We start from the raw sequence: 15,457 nt of genomic DNA, 5'->3' as shown, positions 1-15,457 counted from the left end.
GCCTTTGTTAATATACGTAGTTTTTTTTTCTTTTTTTGAGATTTAATTTATAAACATTAAAACACAGAGATCTTAAGTGTACATGATATATTTTGACAAATGTATGCAGCTATGAAACCAACATTTAAATAATTATAAAGAATATTCACATTATCCCACAATGTTCTCTCTTTATCTTTTGTCAAGCTCCTTGTGGAGGAAACTAACTACTCCTCTGATTTTTTTTCATTATATATTACCCTTGCTTGTTCTTGAAAACACTTGTTAACTTATGGTGCAAGTCAATAAAATAGAAAACAAAGATGAAACAAAGCTAAATTTGATTCTTTAAAACATACAGCAAAATTCTCAAACCAAGGTTGAGGAAAGATGACAAAGCATAAGAGTTCAAGAGGGAACATTACTACAGATCCTACACATATCAAAACAGTAATAAGAGAACATTATGAACCCCTTTATGCCAATAAATTCGATAAGCTAAATGAAAAATATACGTAGTTTTATACAGCATGCAGACAAATACACCTAAGGGTCGTACCAAGGAGCTTCAGCTTGTTAAATTTTCATTATTCCAGAGGTAGGCAAGTAAAGCCAAATGGACCGGACCTGCGTTGGCTGTTAGGATGGTCAGCCTGCATACATTGACTGTCCCTTCTTCCTGAAGGTTTAGAAATGGTCACCCACCTTTCTAAAGTACCACAGCTCTGAATACCTGAATACACACACATACACACTTTTGCGTACTATGGATAACTGGATTCCATGTGCAAATCCAGTCCTGACTCTGCCCGTATGTGCTAGGTAACCTTGGCCAAATTCCTCATTTCATCATCTGTAAACTAGGGACAGTCATGAACCCTACCTTGCAAGGCTGTCCTAGGCAATGTGTTAATGCATGTAAAGTGCTAGCATGGTGCCTGGCACATATACTAAACATGCAATAAATGTTAGTTGTTGTTATCAGAGAGGGAGTTTAGTAAAGAGTGGATGAATTCAGCTGTGGCTCAGGTGATCCTGATCTGAAACCACAGTCTTAAAAAACAAAACAAAACCCAATTAAAAGCTCTAGCTAAAACCAGATTGATCTATATCAATTGTCAAGGTGGCCAAGATAATAGATTGGTTAGCCTGTGATCTATTCATTTCATGAATTTAAATCTATCTTAAGAATTCCTATAGAAATATCTTAACAGTGTATCTCTTTACTGTCACCCCCAGATCTTAAAGAGATAGATGCAATATTTTCTCTTCCAGATGCTTCTTTCTTTGGATGGCTTATTTTTTTAACAAATGAAAGCCTTTATTAATGTGTTTGGAGAGATGAAAGCCTTCATTAATGAAAAGTTCTTAGTGGGAAATAAGTTGCAGCTCGCTACTGTGTGTGCCTTTCCATCGTACCAAGCAGGCCTTCGGAGTCCTGTGTATGAGGCTGTCTATGCACTGTGGCGGCCCTGGTCCTCCTGGCTGCAGCATTTGCTCCTGGCACACACCGTCACCTGTGTCTCTTCCTCATTTTAGTTATCTGTGTAGAAGGGAGAAGGGCATGTGAGCAGGGCTGGTGCCCGGGGCCAAGCAGAGCCCCCGAGGACACCACTTCCAGGGGAGTGGGAAGCCGGCCATGGCCAGGCTTCTCTGTTCTTGCAACACGTTGTCACTCCAGCAACTCCTATCACTTTGCACCGTCCAGGCGTTTTTCAAGCACGAGCAAAATACCTTTGTCAGAAAAGCAGATGTTCCTATTCTCACTTCGTACAGAAGGAGATAAAGGTGGAAGAAAGGAAAAGATTCACCTCATCCCCAACCCTACCTGTGCTAGCACTGCCAGAGGAACCCATTTCTGGATGTGGAAGGGGTCCATTTCGGCATTTTCCGCACCTGGTTGCCTAAGCCTTCCTTTGTGAGTTTATTACCCGTCAATCAGTTTATAACCAAGTGACAAAATGACCATGTCCAAAAAAATACCTTTACCTGTGTATGGAGTCTTCTGAGTTGCAGTTTCAAAATCTCCTATGTGGCTCTGTTAGAGGAACAGGATCGCTGAAGCATTCAGGACACGCACACGTGTGTGCCCGTGACCTTGGAGAGCTGGGTCCGTCCATGAAGGTCCAAACAGGAGAAGATCCAAGAGGGACCAGAACAAGATGGAGACAGCTGCCCACCCTGAGGTTCTGAATCTCCCGAAGTTTGATAGTGTTACAGCATGATTGGTCACCTGTGGTGACTTCTCTGGTCTTTAGAGAAACGGTGGCTCTAAGGTCAGCCTTGGTCTCCCCATTTGCCTTATTATTATCACGTGTGCTCTCCCCTTCCCCGCTCGCCCTCCCTCCTTCCGGGAGCACAGGCCCCGGATGAGGTAAGCTGCCTCCCAGGACAGTGCGGAGCTCAGGGCTGCAGGGGCGCATTAGCAGACGGGTGGCCTTACAAGTGGCGCAGGACTTCAGTCCTAGTCCGTCCAGTTCAGACCCTGCAGCAGATTTAATGACTGGGCATGTGATGTGTCATTGTCTAGCAATGTGTCATTTTCTCAGAAACTAAATTGGGTTTAAATGAGAGTAAAGTTTCTGTACTTGTTGTCCAGGGTCTTGTCAAAGCGTCATTGTCCTGAAGCCAAGGAAGATGAATGAAGTGTGAAATTCATCCAGTTTTTATTAATTGGAGATACGTCCTCTCTGTATCCAGACCACTGCTCTCTCTCCCTCAGTGTAGCTTGTCCCTATCCCTAGGGTCAGTGCCATCTGGCTTATAACTTCAGGGCCAGGGGCAAGGTCCATTGAAATGGAGCTGAATAGTATCTTACGTGCGGATGTGATTATTCTGATGAAGTCCTAGCTGTGGCTCCTCTATGGTAAGGATGTAATAAGGTGAATTCTCCCTAACTTAAGTGAGTTTATATTTAATTCTGTATCTTAACTCCATTTCGGAAGTGGGAAAAATAGATACAGAAAATGTCAAAATTCTAAAAAATGAACTACAGTAGTTAAATAAGGGTTAAGTAGTTTAAAAAGTTAAATTCAGTGCTTGTTTCTGAGTATGTAATGAATTTAGTGCATATCATGACTCTGTAGGTCACAGGTATGCTGAAATTCAGTTGGTTTTACTTTGGACTTTAGAAACACCTTTTTTTAAAAATATATTTTAAAAAAATTTAAATTAATTAATTAATTTATTTTTGGCTGTGTTGGGTCTTCGTTTCTGTGCGAGGGCTTTCTATAGTTGCGGCAAGTGGGGGCCACTCTTCATTACAGTGTGCGGGCCTCTCACTATCGCGGCCTCTCCTGCGGAGTACAGGCTCCAGATGCGCAGGCTCAGTAGTTGTGGCTCACGGGCCCATTCGCTCTGCGGCATGTGGGATCCTCCCAGACCAGGGCTCGAACCCGTGTCCCCTGCATTGGCAGGCAGACTCTCAACCACTGCGCCACCAGGGAAGCCCAGGAAACACATTTTTAACAAAGGAAATTTGTCCTTTAACTATGCCTTAATAACAAAGCATTTGTACTGATATTGCAAATATGGGTTAGTGCCAAATAGTCCCAATAACGGCATTTGTGGCATGGTTTGGTGACTGAAGAATATTATGTCAGGTGGTTAGTCAACTGATGCCCATGGGTTGAATTGATTTCTTGTGTGTGTGGGGTGTGTGAGCTGCATTAATTTAAACTCCCCTATGGTTTGTCCAGCTTTGATTCTCCATAAAACATGTGCTATTCCCTCATAAATTCAGCAGACCCTGTAAGGAAGGGTAAGCCGCTCAAAAGGTACAGAAGAGAGTCCAAGTTTACTCTTGGTGGGGTCACCTCTGTGGTGTTGTGTTGCCTCAAGATCTGGAATAAATGAAAGGATGCGACCAAGGCCTTGTAATTTTATCCAAACTGCTCATAGTGATAAGTCTCGGGAACCGTGAGTAAAATACAGCACTCAGGTAGGAAATAGGAGGTGTGAGAGTCCTTTTTTTAAGGTACCTAATTTTAAATTCCTTCTTTGTCCAGCAGGGGACAGTCTGACACCAGAGTTGTTTACAAAAGGAGCGGAAAAAGAGCTCTCAATCTGTAGTCACTTAGCTGTCTTCACTGCAGGGAGAGCCCTCCAAACCCAGACAGATCTTGCTACCTTGGTGAATCAGACCTGTCACTCAAACATAATGTTAAGTGATATTAGTACAAAGGCAACCACTCGGCTGTTTTAAACTGTCTTAACTGCAGGTAAAAGAAAGATAACCTTAAGTCTCATGCATGAGCATCTCATGCTCTGACAGATCCACGTGTCTCTACTTTCCAAGTGTGTGTACACTGCTTTATTTTCTCTCTTGGGAGTCTGTCCTTTAAGGTTAGGATGTTGGCCCCAGAGCCTTCACTGTTCAATCATTGCTCTGATGGGGGCTGTCACCATGGCAATGGAAAATTTCCCCACTCCTGCTGTCGTCTCGGTGGCTGAACCCAAGATTGGACCCCTTTTCTAGTTAAAGACAAGATGGTTTCCAATGTGCAAAACTGTTCTTAGATGTTAGAAACTTGAACATGTGCAGCATCTACTGATTCCTAGAAAACAAAATGGTCTATGTATAAACTTGAGTGTCTAGATTTGTATTGTCCAACACAGTAGCCACTGGCCACATGCGACTTTTAATTTAAATTCATTAAAACTAAATATGATTAAACATTCCCTTACTTAGTCACACTAGAACATTTTAATTAATTAATTAATTATTACACTAGACACATTTTCTTAAACTTTTAATTTTATCTCATTATTTTTTATTAATTTAATTTATTTATCTATTTATCTATTTATTTATTGGCTGCATTGGGTCTTTGTTGCTGTGCGCAGGCTTTCTCCAGTTGTGGCGAGCGGGGGCTACTCTTCCTTGCCGTGCATGGGCTTCTCATTGTGGTAGCTTCTCTTGTTGCGGACCACGGGCTCTAGAGCACAGGCTCAGTAGTTGTGGCACATGGGCTTAGTTGCTCTGCAGCATGTGGGATCTTCCCGGACCAGGGCTCGAACCCGTGTCCCCTGCATTGGCAGGCAGATTCTTAACCACTGTGCCACCAGGGAAGCCCCCTAGACACATTTTAATGTTCTATAGCTATGGGTAGTGAGTGGCTATCGGATTGGACTGTGCAGATATAGAACGTTTCCGTCATCTCAGAAAGTTCTGTTGAACTGAACCAGTCTAGAGGAAGTATGTGGGTTCTTATTCTGGGTCCTGAAATAGAACAAAACAAAAGATCCCCCCTCCAGGCTACTACTTCCATTAGCTACCTCACCAGGGTAAGTGCTGGAAGGGGACTTTTCCTTTGTAGGGGGATCTAGTCCAGCTCTCTCTATATGGACTTAAACTATTGATAGTGTGGTGAAAAATGTCTGTGTCTACAGGGAGGGACAGTCCCTAAATGCCACCTTCTTTGTGACTGCTTTAGTGCAGTCAGCTAAATATGGGCAGCAGAGAACCCTGGGCTTTTTTATTAAAAAATCATTGGAAAGAAGAGAGAAATTAGATTGTAAGTGAGCCTCGTGCAGTCTTTTCTCTGGCAGCATTTCTTCCACCTGACGTGTTAGAAAAGGAGACTGATTTGGGAAAGAAAAAGGCCGTCAACCTGATACACATTTTTGTAGTTCCTACAAACCTTTCGCCATGCTCATTTTTTCTTTTTTTAACTTCCCTCCTAGTTCCTAATCAAAAACTAAGGTTTTTGTAACACTTGGACAGTGTTTAAATGAGAACACTTATTTAAAAAACCGGAAAACTGATTTCTAGGCTAACTGAAAATAACTGAGAGAAGTACAATTAGTGTAATGATTAATGGCACTGCCTTTCTCTCTCAAAAATGTCCCAATTGGGGTGATAAATTATAGGGTCATGTGTATGTTGTGTAACAAATCCTAAATGTTTACAAATTGACTAAATTTAGGAATATCATTCTTTATATTTTAGCTTGAATTTTCCTCTGAATTGCCACGAAGCTGACTTTCAGCATCTCCAGGTCTGTTTCCCCCTCTCTGCTCTGATCAAAAATTTATCACCCCAGAAAGTCCCCCATCTCCTTTCAGACCCCATTCTTATTCCTTTTTCTTTTCCTGGGGCATCATCGTAAAACTCCAAGAGAGGATTCCGTGATTCTGTTTGGATTTACATACTTCTGAAAGAACATCAGTCTTGTCACCGTAAAACCCTGCTTTTGTTGTGATATGGAATTTTTTATTTTTTAGTTATTTATTTTTTTACCCACTTTAACCAGTTCTGTGCTTTTGTGCCGCAGTTTTTCCATGTGTTAAGCCGGGATGTCGATGCTTGAAAACACCTCACAAGAATGCGATGGGGAGAAACGTGGTCTGTGTTTTCCAAAAAAAAGTGCTTTGAAGTTGCTAGATGAAAGATATTGCCAGCATTCAAAGCATTACTTAAGAAAGACACCAAATTGTTTTACATATGTATATCGCTTAACATCTTGAAAACACAACTGTTCTGAAAATAATTTGCCCTTACTGCCTTATTATGAGCCACCACACTAGTGACTTAGGAGAATATCCATGGACACACATGCCCTCATGAAGAGCTAGCTGTGCTGGTTATAGGGTCTTCCCTTTCCTCTCAAATACCTGCAGATAGAGAAAGAGGGGCAGATTTTGTCAGGGTACCCTAAGTCAGCAGCCTCTGATAGAAAGACAGCTGCCGAAAGCCTTGACTGGGGTGTGCGTGATTTCATTTGCATTTTGATTTCTGTGATTTCACTGAAGGCACAGATTGTCTATGCCAAATATCCCTGGCCTACCAAGGGATGCCAGGTAGAACTGCCCAGAGCAGCTTGCCTTCTGAGGACCGCCACAGCAGCACAACCAGTGCATCCCTAAACATTCAGTAATAAAAAAGTCTGTTGTTCTTTGGTCGCCAGGATTTAACAAGCCTAATCCCTAGGAGAGGCGATAAAAATTCATTAATCTAATTAAATACTTCTTATTGCCAAAGTGACTTTGTTGAGTAGCTTTGCTGAAGGATAAGTGCAAAGTAAAATGGGGTCCCAGCAGAGAAACAAACGTTAGACTTGAGCAAGCTGGTGCACGCTTCATTAAACTCATAATTATCCTTTGGTTCTAAGTAGCTGCTAATATTTAATGAGTATCCAAGATAATTTAAAGAAAATGTTTACTAATGAGGTACAAACAGTGCCATGGAACACGGATACCTAGGGTGCCATAACCGTGTATCTTCCTGCTGAATCTTGTTCATTGGCTATTGGGAGGGAGACCGCAGGCATTGTGACAGGTGTTTGAACCCAGTGAAGTGCATTTGATGGTAAAAACACATCGCTAGAAGCCAAACGTGTTAAAAGTTCTAGAGACAGAGAGAATGCTGAAGAGATTTATTATTGGAATAAAGAGTTGGGGAAATAAGATTATCAAGAGAAGATCAAATGCCACGCTATATGAGAAATAGTTGAAGGGGTTGGGTGTTTCTGATCTTTGCGGAGCTGTCCCATGGAAAACAAGTAAATTTGTCCTCATGGACAAAGCACAAAATGAGGACCAATGGGTGGAAACTCCAAGGAGATAGATTTGTAACCATCTTAAGGAACGATTTTCTAATACTTATAACTGAATGAAAGTAGAATAGTCTTCTTTAAGGGGTGTTGAGGTCCTAAGCATTGGTTGGATGGCCATTTTGGGAAAATGATGAAGGGAATCTTTGGAAGTTTGCTAAATATTGCAATCCCCTCTCTCTACAGGAGAACCATACATCTCTTGACCCACTCAAGAGTGATCATATGACTTGTTTCGGCCACTGAAATGTGAGTAGATGTGACATCTGCCACTTCCAGGAAGAAGTTCTAAGCAAAAGGGCATGGTTTGCTATGTCTCTTTTCTGTTTGCCATACAACTGTCAAGGTGTGGTCAGCCTGGGCCCTGAATGAACATGGTGCCTAGCAGAACCACAGCTGACCTACAATAGACGTGTAGCATGAGCAGAGACAAACCCTGGATGTGTTTTTTAAACCATTGGGATTTCGGAGATGTATATTACTATAGCATAATAGCCTATCCCTCAGATAGCAGGGCAGCCACATTTTGTTAGCCAAGTTCATCTAAGAACAAAGAAGAAAGGAGACAAAGAGGGAACAGACTATGGCACACACAAAAAAACCTTTTTTGTTCCTGAAGGCAGTGGATTGAGCATAAAGCTAAATCATTGCAGCCTAAGGATTCTGTGAACTATGCTTCCTCTTCTTGCCTACTCACTTTAAAAGGATACACGTGAAATAAAGAGATGAAGCACTGTACACATTCCCCTTTTGGTAACAGAGCTAAGTCAGTGTGTTGGGCAAAGAGAAGGTGATGGAGAGAGGATAAAAGTGAGTGGCAGGATTAAAGGGAAGACAGGGAAGGCCAGATGTCTCCATGTCTTCTAGCACCAATGCACCAAAAAAGCCCAAACTTTTTGGCACAGATTAGAGGAAAATGTTAAATAAACCAACAGCCTTGTGTCAATCAGCAGTTGTACCAATGACCCTTTCAAAACCTGTGGCTACTCAAGGATTAAGGCATTGGGTATTGCTATCAAATTCTAATCCCTGGAATTTGTACCTTATTTGGAAAAAGTGTCTTTGCAGATGTATGTGGTAAGAATCTTGAGATGAGGAGATTATCCTGGATTATCTGAGTTAGTCCTACAATGCCACCACAAATGTCCTTATAGGAGAGAGGCAAAGGGAGATAGGACAGACAGAAAAAGGGCTGTGACCATGGAGGCAGAGACTAGAAAGATGTGGTCACAAGTCAAGGAATGCTGGTAACCACCAGAAGCTGAGAGATGCAAAGAACAAATTCTCCTTGGAGACTTGATTTCTGACTTCTGTCGTCTGGAACTTTCTGGAAATTTCTGCTGTTTTAAGCCGCCCAATGCATGGCAATTTGTTATAGCAGCCCCAGAAAGCAAATCCAGATTTCAAAGAAAAATGTGAGAGAATTCTTGGACCACCATTTCATGAATGTGGCTTTCTGGGCATCCAGCCTCCTAGGAAACAGGCAGAGGTTTCCATGACGGTTTTGCTGAATCCTTGCTCTTAATCAAGGACTCTGGTTTCATTACAGAAAACCTGCTCTGAAAGTTCATCCTCTGGGAAAAAGTGAGGTGCCCAATTCCTGAGGGTAATATTAAGCATAATCCAGATGGACCCTCATGATTCTGGTGGGCTGCTGGGTAGCGGGCTAGGGAGACCGACTTTGTACAAGAGGCAAATGGGTTGGGAATGGAAAACTTTTGATTTTTGCCACCTTGAGATGTCCTCTTCTACTGAAATGAATGTTTCCAGTAAACTCTATATGCATGCAAATTTCAGCCTTTTCCAACCCAATGGGAGACTGGTTGCCTAATGTGGGAATTAGGGGGTCTATAAACTGTAATGGTTTGGCTTCTGTTGCTTCACAAGAGGTGGAATCCTTGCTAATAATAGAAGCCTGGCAACATGACTTGATGATATTTTCAGAAGACTACATGTATATATATAAAGCTCATCAACAGGGATCAGGTAAGATGACTTCTTAATGGTACTTGCAAGGCTCACGACTGGGGGTGGTTTTAATGTAGGAAGAGTGTAATTTTAACAGCTGCCTTTCCTGCTTCAGTTTTGCAGATGTGTTACCTATTGTGTGGCACAAAAGGTGCCAGCATAGTAAGCAGTCATCAGTACGGAGTCAGGAGCTGCCTCTTCATATCCTGGAAATATAAGCACATGATAACAGCCTGAATACTTCATCTTGTAGACACAGTGAGATTCATAAAACTGTCTTTTAGCCATTTTAGAGTTGAATCTTTCTCACCCTCCAAAGCACTCCTTCAAAAGCTAGCAGGCATTTTACAGTTGAGCAGAGAGGCTGATACTTTTAAAACTGCTTTAAGGGGCATAGTAAATGGAAATAGCTGTCTTAACTTCAGACCAGCTGGGAATGCAATCTCCATTTTATATAAAATGAAATGATACCTGGTTAGCTTTATTTTTTAATACTCACCTTTATTATTATTTTCCTGAATTTTATGGATGCTATTGAAATATTCCACTTACAAATTTATACCCCCAACGTTAAGTTATGCAGAATGATTGTTTAAAGCTGTTAGAAACTTTCGCATTCTCAGTTCACTCTTTTTTTTTTTTTTTTTTATAAATTTATTTATTTTATTTATTTATTTTTGGCTGTGTTGGGTCTTCGTTGCTGCGCACGGGCTTTCTCTAGTTGTGGGTCGTGGGCTCTAGAGCGCAGGCTCAGGAGTTGTGGCGCGCGGGCCCAGCCGCTCCACGGCATGTGGGATCTTCCCGGACCAGGGCTCGAACCCGTGTCCCCTGCATTGGCAGGCAGATTCCCAACCACTGCGCCACCAGGGAAGTCCCTCAGTTCACTCTTAATTCACTTGTCTCCCTCCCTCTCCCCTACCCCCATCAGTAAATAGCTTTGCCTGTATCTATATTTGTAGCATGAAATGGAAATTTAGGGCAATTTTTTAGGTAATTGAAAATGTAAAACCTCATTCTACTCAAGAAATACTTCGTTTGGACTGATTATCCAAATACTAGTTCCTTAAGTTCTCACTTTTTCAGTGATGACCATTTCAGTGCTACACACCCAAATTTCTTTCCACCTGCCTTCCATCCTGCTAATCAAAAAGTACCTGTGCTATATCTCATTCTCTTCAGATCTTGCTCTCCACCTTCCAGTGTGACACCTAGGGTTTTTTTTTTTTTTTTTGCTGGAAGAGATACTGCATTTTGTACTTAGTTTCCTGTGTCTGTTTAGAGAGAAAAGTCTTTCCCTCTGAGCTTTTATTTTTAAAAATATACTCTATTTGGAGAAACTATGTTATACATATATCCTGATATGGAGTAAAAAGCATGGGCAATCTACTCTCTGTTGTTTTAGATTTTAAAAAAAGTTTGGAAGCCTGGTTCTGAGCTTCCCCAATCTTTATATGTAATATATTTCTTAAGAAGCACGTCTTGGCCGGGAACATGTACATGGAAAAGATATGTTTCAATCCCAGGCAAAGCAAGTGCTTTCCCTGGAAGCTGTCCAATGGTGAGGGATGGGGGAAGAAGCATTGTACACATTTCCTCCACCTTGAGTGAGAGAGTACAGTGATCCAGGCTGTAAAGAGTAAGATGAGATGAATTTCTGCAACATCTGTGGGCTGCAGAGACAAACTCACACCATTTAGAAAGAGGAAGTAGTTCAGGGTGCCCGTGAGAAGAGCTTACCTATATTTACTCAAAAAGGACTACCATTCCTGAGTATGGATCTACTGGCTTTTGTTTTCTGGACATTCAGTTCTCCTGCATTACTTGAATTTTTTTTTTTTTTTTTTTTTTTTTTTTTGCGGTACGCGGGCCTCTCACTGCTGTGGCCTCTCCCGCTGCGGAGCACAGGCTCCAGACGCGCAGGCCCAGCGGCCATGGCTCACAGGCCCAGCCGCTCCGCGGCATGTGGGATCCTCCCGGACCGGGGCACGAACCCGTGTCCCCTGCGTCGGCAGGCGGACCCCCAACCACTGCGCCACCAGGGAAGCCCCTACTTGAATTTTTACATTAACATATCCTTTCCCCACTGTCCTTGGAGAGTCATTTGATTTCCAGCAGATCCTAAAACAGTTCCACCCAGTGCCATCAGCATGGACTGAAATGCACGCCTCATACACACCATACTATGCTTTCAGCTTTTGACTTTTTGGTGTGGTTTTCTATTTCTTTTTTCTGATATGGAGAAAGCTTATTCTTTTTTTATTCTTTAGCAGCTTTCTTGAGATACAATTAACATATCACATGATTCACCTATCTAAAATGTACAATTCACTCTTTTTTTGTATGTTACCAGGATTGTGTAACTGTCACCACAGTCAATTTTAGAATATTTTCATCTTCCCAAAAGAAACCACATATCCATTGGCAGTCACTTCCCATTTCCCCTCAACACTTCAGCCCTAGGCAACTACCAATCTACTTTTTGTCTGTATGGATTTGCCTATTCTGGACATTTTGTATAAATGGAATAATAAAATATGTGGTCTTTTGCGGCTGGATTCTTTCACTTAGTATAATGTTTTCAAGGTTCATCCACGTTGTAGCATGTATCAGCAAGTTATTCCCTGTTGTAACTGAGTAATATTCCATTGTATGGATATAGATGTGGTTTTCTACTTATATGATCCCACATTTTGTGTGTTGTATGCAATACCCAGCAGAGTTTGGCACTTTGGGCAGAATTTTTTGGTATAGATTAAATCTCATCTTAGAAAGGTCATTTTTTTAACCTGACTGACTTGGATTCATAATTTTTTGCACCTAGTCTTCCAGAGCATAGTTCTTGGTGAATAGTTTAAGTTCGTTAACATCTTGAGTCTATGATGCTTCAAGACTTCCACATTATAGAATCCCCAGAAAAGCTGGAAATGCTATTCCCTATCAGTTCTTTTCAAGCTACCTTAGGCAGGGCCACATCAAGCAGAACAACCAGGTATAGCTAGATTTCACTATTACATTTAGATTGGAGCTTTTTTGGGTCACTGACTTATTTGAGAAGCTGATTAAAGCTATGGATTCTTTTGCAGTTGGTATAATTTGCACATATAAACAACATTTTGTGTATTAAGCCATCTATGTACTTCCATGAATAACCCAGATATTAGAGATATTGCATTGCAAAATGTGAAATGAAAAGAACAATCTATATCCTACACCTGCATTCTATATCTACATCTAGTGGCTCAAAAATTATGACCAGAGGGTGATTCATTAACTAAGAGTTACCTTAGCTTAACAGACTGGGGGTGATAGGGATAGACCAAGGATTCCTGACCCTCTTTGTTTCACTTAAAGCAAAGGAAATGGCTATGCTACATTTCGTGAACACACAAATATAATGTCCTAACCAACTGGACCTTTGGTGAGCCATTTTCTGTTTCTCTTGTTTTAAGAAGGATATTGATGGAAATTTCTACTTCCTTTGCTGTGGTTGATATTTTAATCTAACACTGGGTACCAGGGGTGTTCGTGCCATAGAATATAAAGGCTGAGAAGAACAATCTGGAACATGGTATATAGAAATTTAAGATTGATTATTTCTATTATTTATCAATTCAACAAGTACTTTTTTTTTTTTTTTTTTTTTTTTTTTGCGGTACGCGGGCCTCTCACTGTTGTGGGCTCTCCCCTTGTGGAGCACAGGCTCCGGACGCACAGGCTCAGCGGCCATGGCTCACGGGCCCAGCCGCTCCGCGGCACGTGGGATCCTCCTGGACCGGGGCACGAACCCGCATCCCCTGCATCGGCAGGCGGACTCCCAACCACTGTGCCACCAGGGAAGCCCAATTCAACAAGTACTTTTGAGGACCCCTATGTGCCAGACCCAGCTTGTTGCTGGGGATACAGTAATGAACAAGACCGAGATGACTTGGAATAAACTTTGTTATGTCTTTAAATGAATGGAGTGAGTTCTCCATTATTTAAAGAAAACTTGATTATGAGGAGCAAATATGTATTTTTTAATTTTATTTTTCTTTAAAAAAGGTCAGCAGCTGATTTCTGAATTCAATGAAATGTGCTCTAGAAGAGCACTTGGGGAAACCGGGAGACGGAGGCCCCTGTGATGCATTTAATCGCCAAAGTGGTAATGACTGAAGGAATGGAGATTCGTGATGCAGGTTATTAGTTAAGAGAAGCCAGCATAAAAAACTGAGAGAAGGGAAGCTTTCCCCAAGTCTGGAAAATTACCCTACTGCTTGAATTGCGAGAGAAGCTTACAATCGTAATAAGTGATAAGGTGAGAAGCTTTTTGAAAGACCCGAGGAAAGTCTAGTGAATCAATTATCCCCACAACCATTAAAGAGCCTCCTCCTTTGTAGACAGAGATGAGAAGAGCCATAAACGCGTGCAAGGAGCCGACGCACCAGCTTCCAATAACATGCCTGCCTGGCTTATGGAAAAGGCTGACTGTAGGTGATAAAGCTGTCAAGGTGTAAAGGACACTTGCCAGGACTACAGAGGGGACACATGTGGTGCCAGGGCCTCTGGTTCTGATGTACTTAGTGAAAAAAATAAGGAAAGGAATTGCAAGGCGAGCAAAATGACATCAGTTGTTTTTCTGTATATAGTAAAAGTATGACTGGGCTTGTTATTAATGTTGTTATTAAAATTAGTTGTATTTTCCCAGATTTCCTCTAGCCCTTGGTGTATGGGGTAGCTATTTTTAGAGGTGGGATGAAAATAAAGTAATGAATTACAAGTAAAAATCAGTGATAAAATTAGGTTTTAAGCCATATATTTATTATGTGTTTCAACAGCTGCTCACACGTTAGGCTGGCATCCTGAGAAGTTTAAAAATAACCAATTAATGTCAAAGTAAAGTATTTTTCCTTATTTTAGAAGTTAAACATCTATATCACCTATAAATTACCTTACTGAGCAGTTTGGTACAGCAACAGGGTCGCCAGTTTTACAGGGGAAGAAATTCAGACTGGGAGGTATAGAGAACTCCTGTCAGCCAGGGTTGCCCAGCATCTTTTGTGCACAAGTTTTAAATTTTGATGGTTTCCTATATTGTGAGAATTGTTTTCTCAAGAGAGAATCCAAAACCTATATTTCCCAGCTGTTCTCTTCAGCTGGGGAACAGATATGTCACTTAGACTTTGTTATTCAGGTGCATAACTGTGAGACTTGAACGCAGAAGTGAGCAACACGAGTTGGTGTCCAGGTGAGGGGTCCACTGCTCAGCAGGGTGGTGAAGGAATCTGGTTCTCTAGATGTCTGTGATGGAGCCCCTAGATCCTTGGTTATCGTGTTGATCCTGCTGTGTGGTTCATGACTTTGAGCCTGAAACTAGCCAGAGTGGATTCTGTTGTTTGCAACCAAGAACACTAACCAATACAAGAAGTTAAACAATTGTCTTGCAATTACCTGGTAAATTAGAGAAAGAGTCAGAATTGGCACTAAGCTGTCCCATTTCCAAGTTTCAACCCCTAGATGGAGTTAATATAATACAGTGATTGCAAGTTTGTGTCCCCACCCTTATCATTTGGCTGAGATGCAGGCTTGGGCCTTTCTCCATTCAGTGCTCTAGGCTGGGAATCAGCAGACCAAAACTAGCCCACTACCTGTTTTTGTAAATTAAGTTTTATTGAGACACAGTTGTGCCCATTTGTTTGTGTATTATCTGTGGTTGCTTTCACACTATAACAGCAGAGTTGAATAGCTGCCATAGAGACTGTGTGGCATGTAAAGTCTAAAATATCCACTGCCTTGATCTTGGTAGGCAGTCACTACCAATCAGCAGGATCTGGCAGGTGAAATGAAGCCTGTTTGGCATCCCTGGTTTAATGTGTACTGTTAGTCATCCACTGCTACTTTCGTTAGCAGCGTTAGCTTTCAACACGGGCTCTGACCAGTGGCTGGTGGAGATGAGGAAAGTACAGAGGTAATAAGGGAAT

The sequence above is a fragment of the Hyperoodon ampullatus genome (genome assembly GCF_949752795.1).
Source record: "Hyperoodon ampullatus genome assembly, chromosome: 12".
Classification (NCBI taxonomy): Eukaryota; Metazoa; Chordata; class Mammalia; order Artiodactyla; family Ziphiidae; genus Hyperoodon; species Hyperoodon ampullatus.
Note: the sequence above shows the minus strand (reverse complement) of the source record.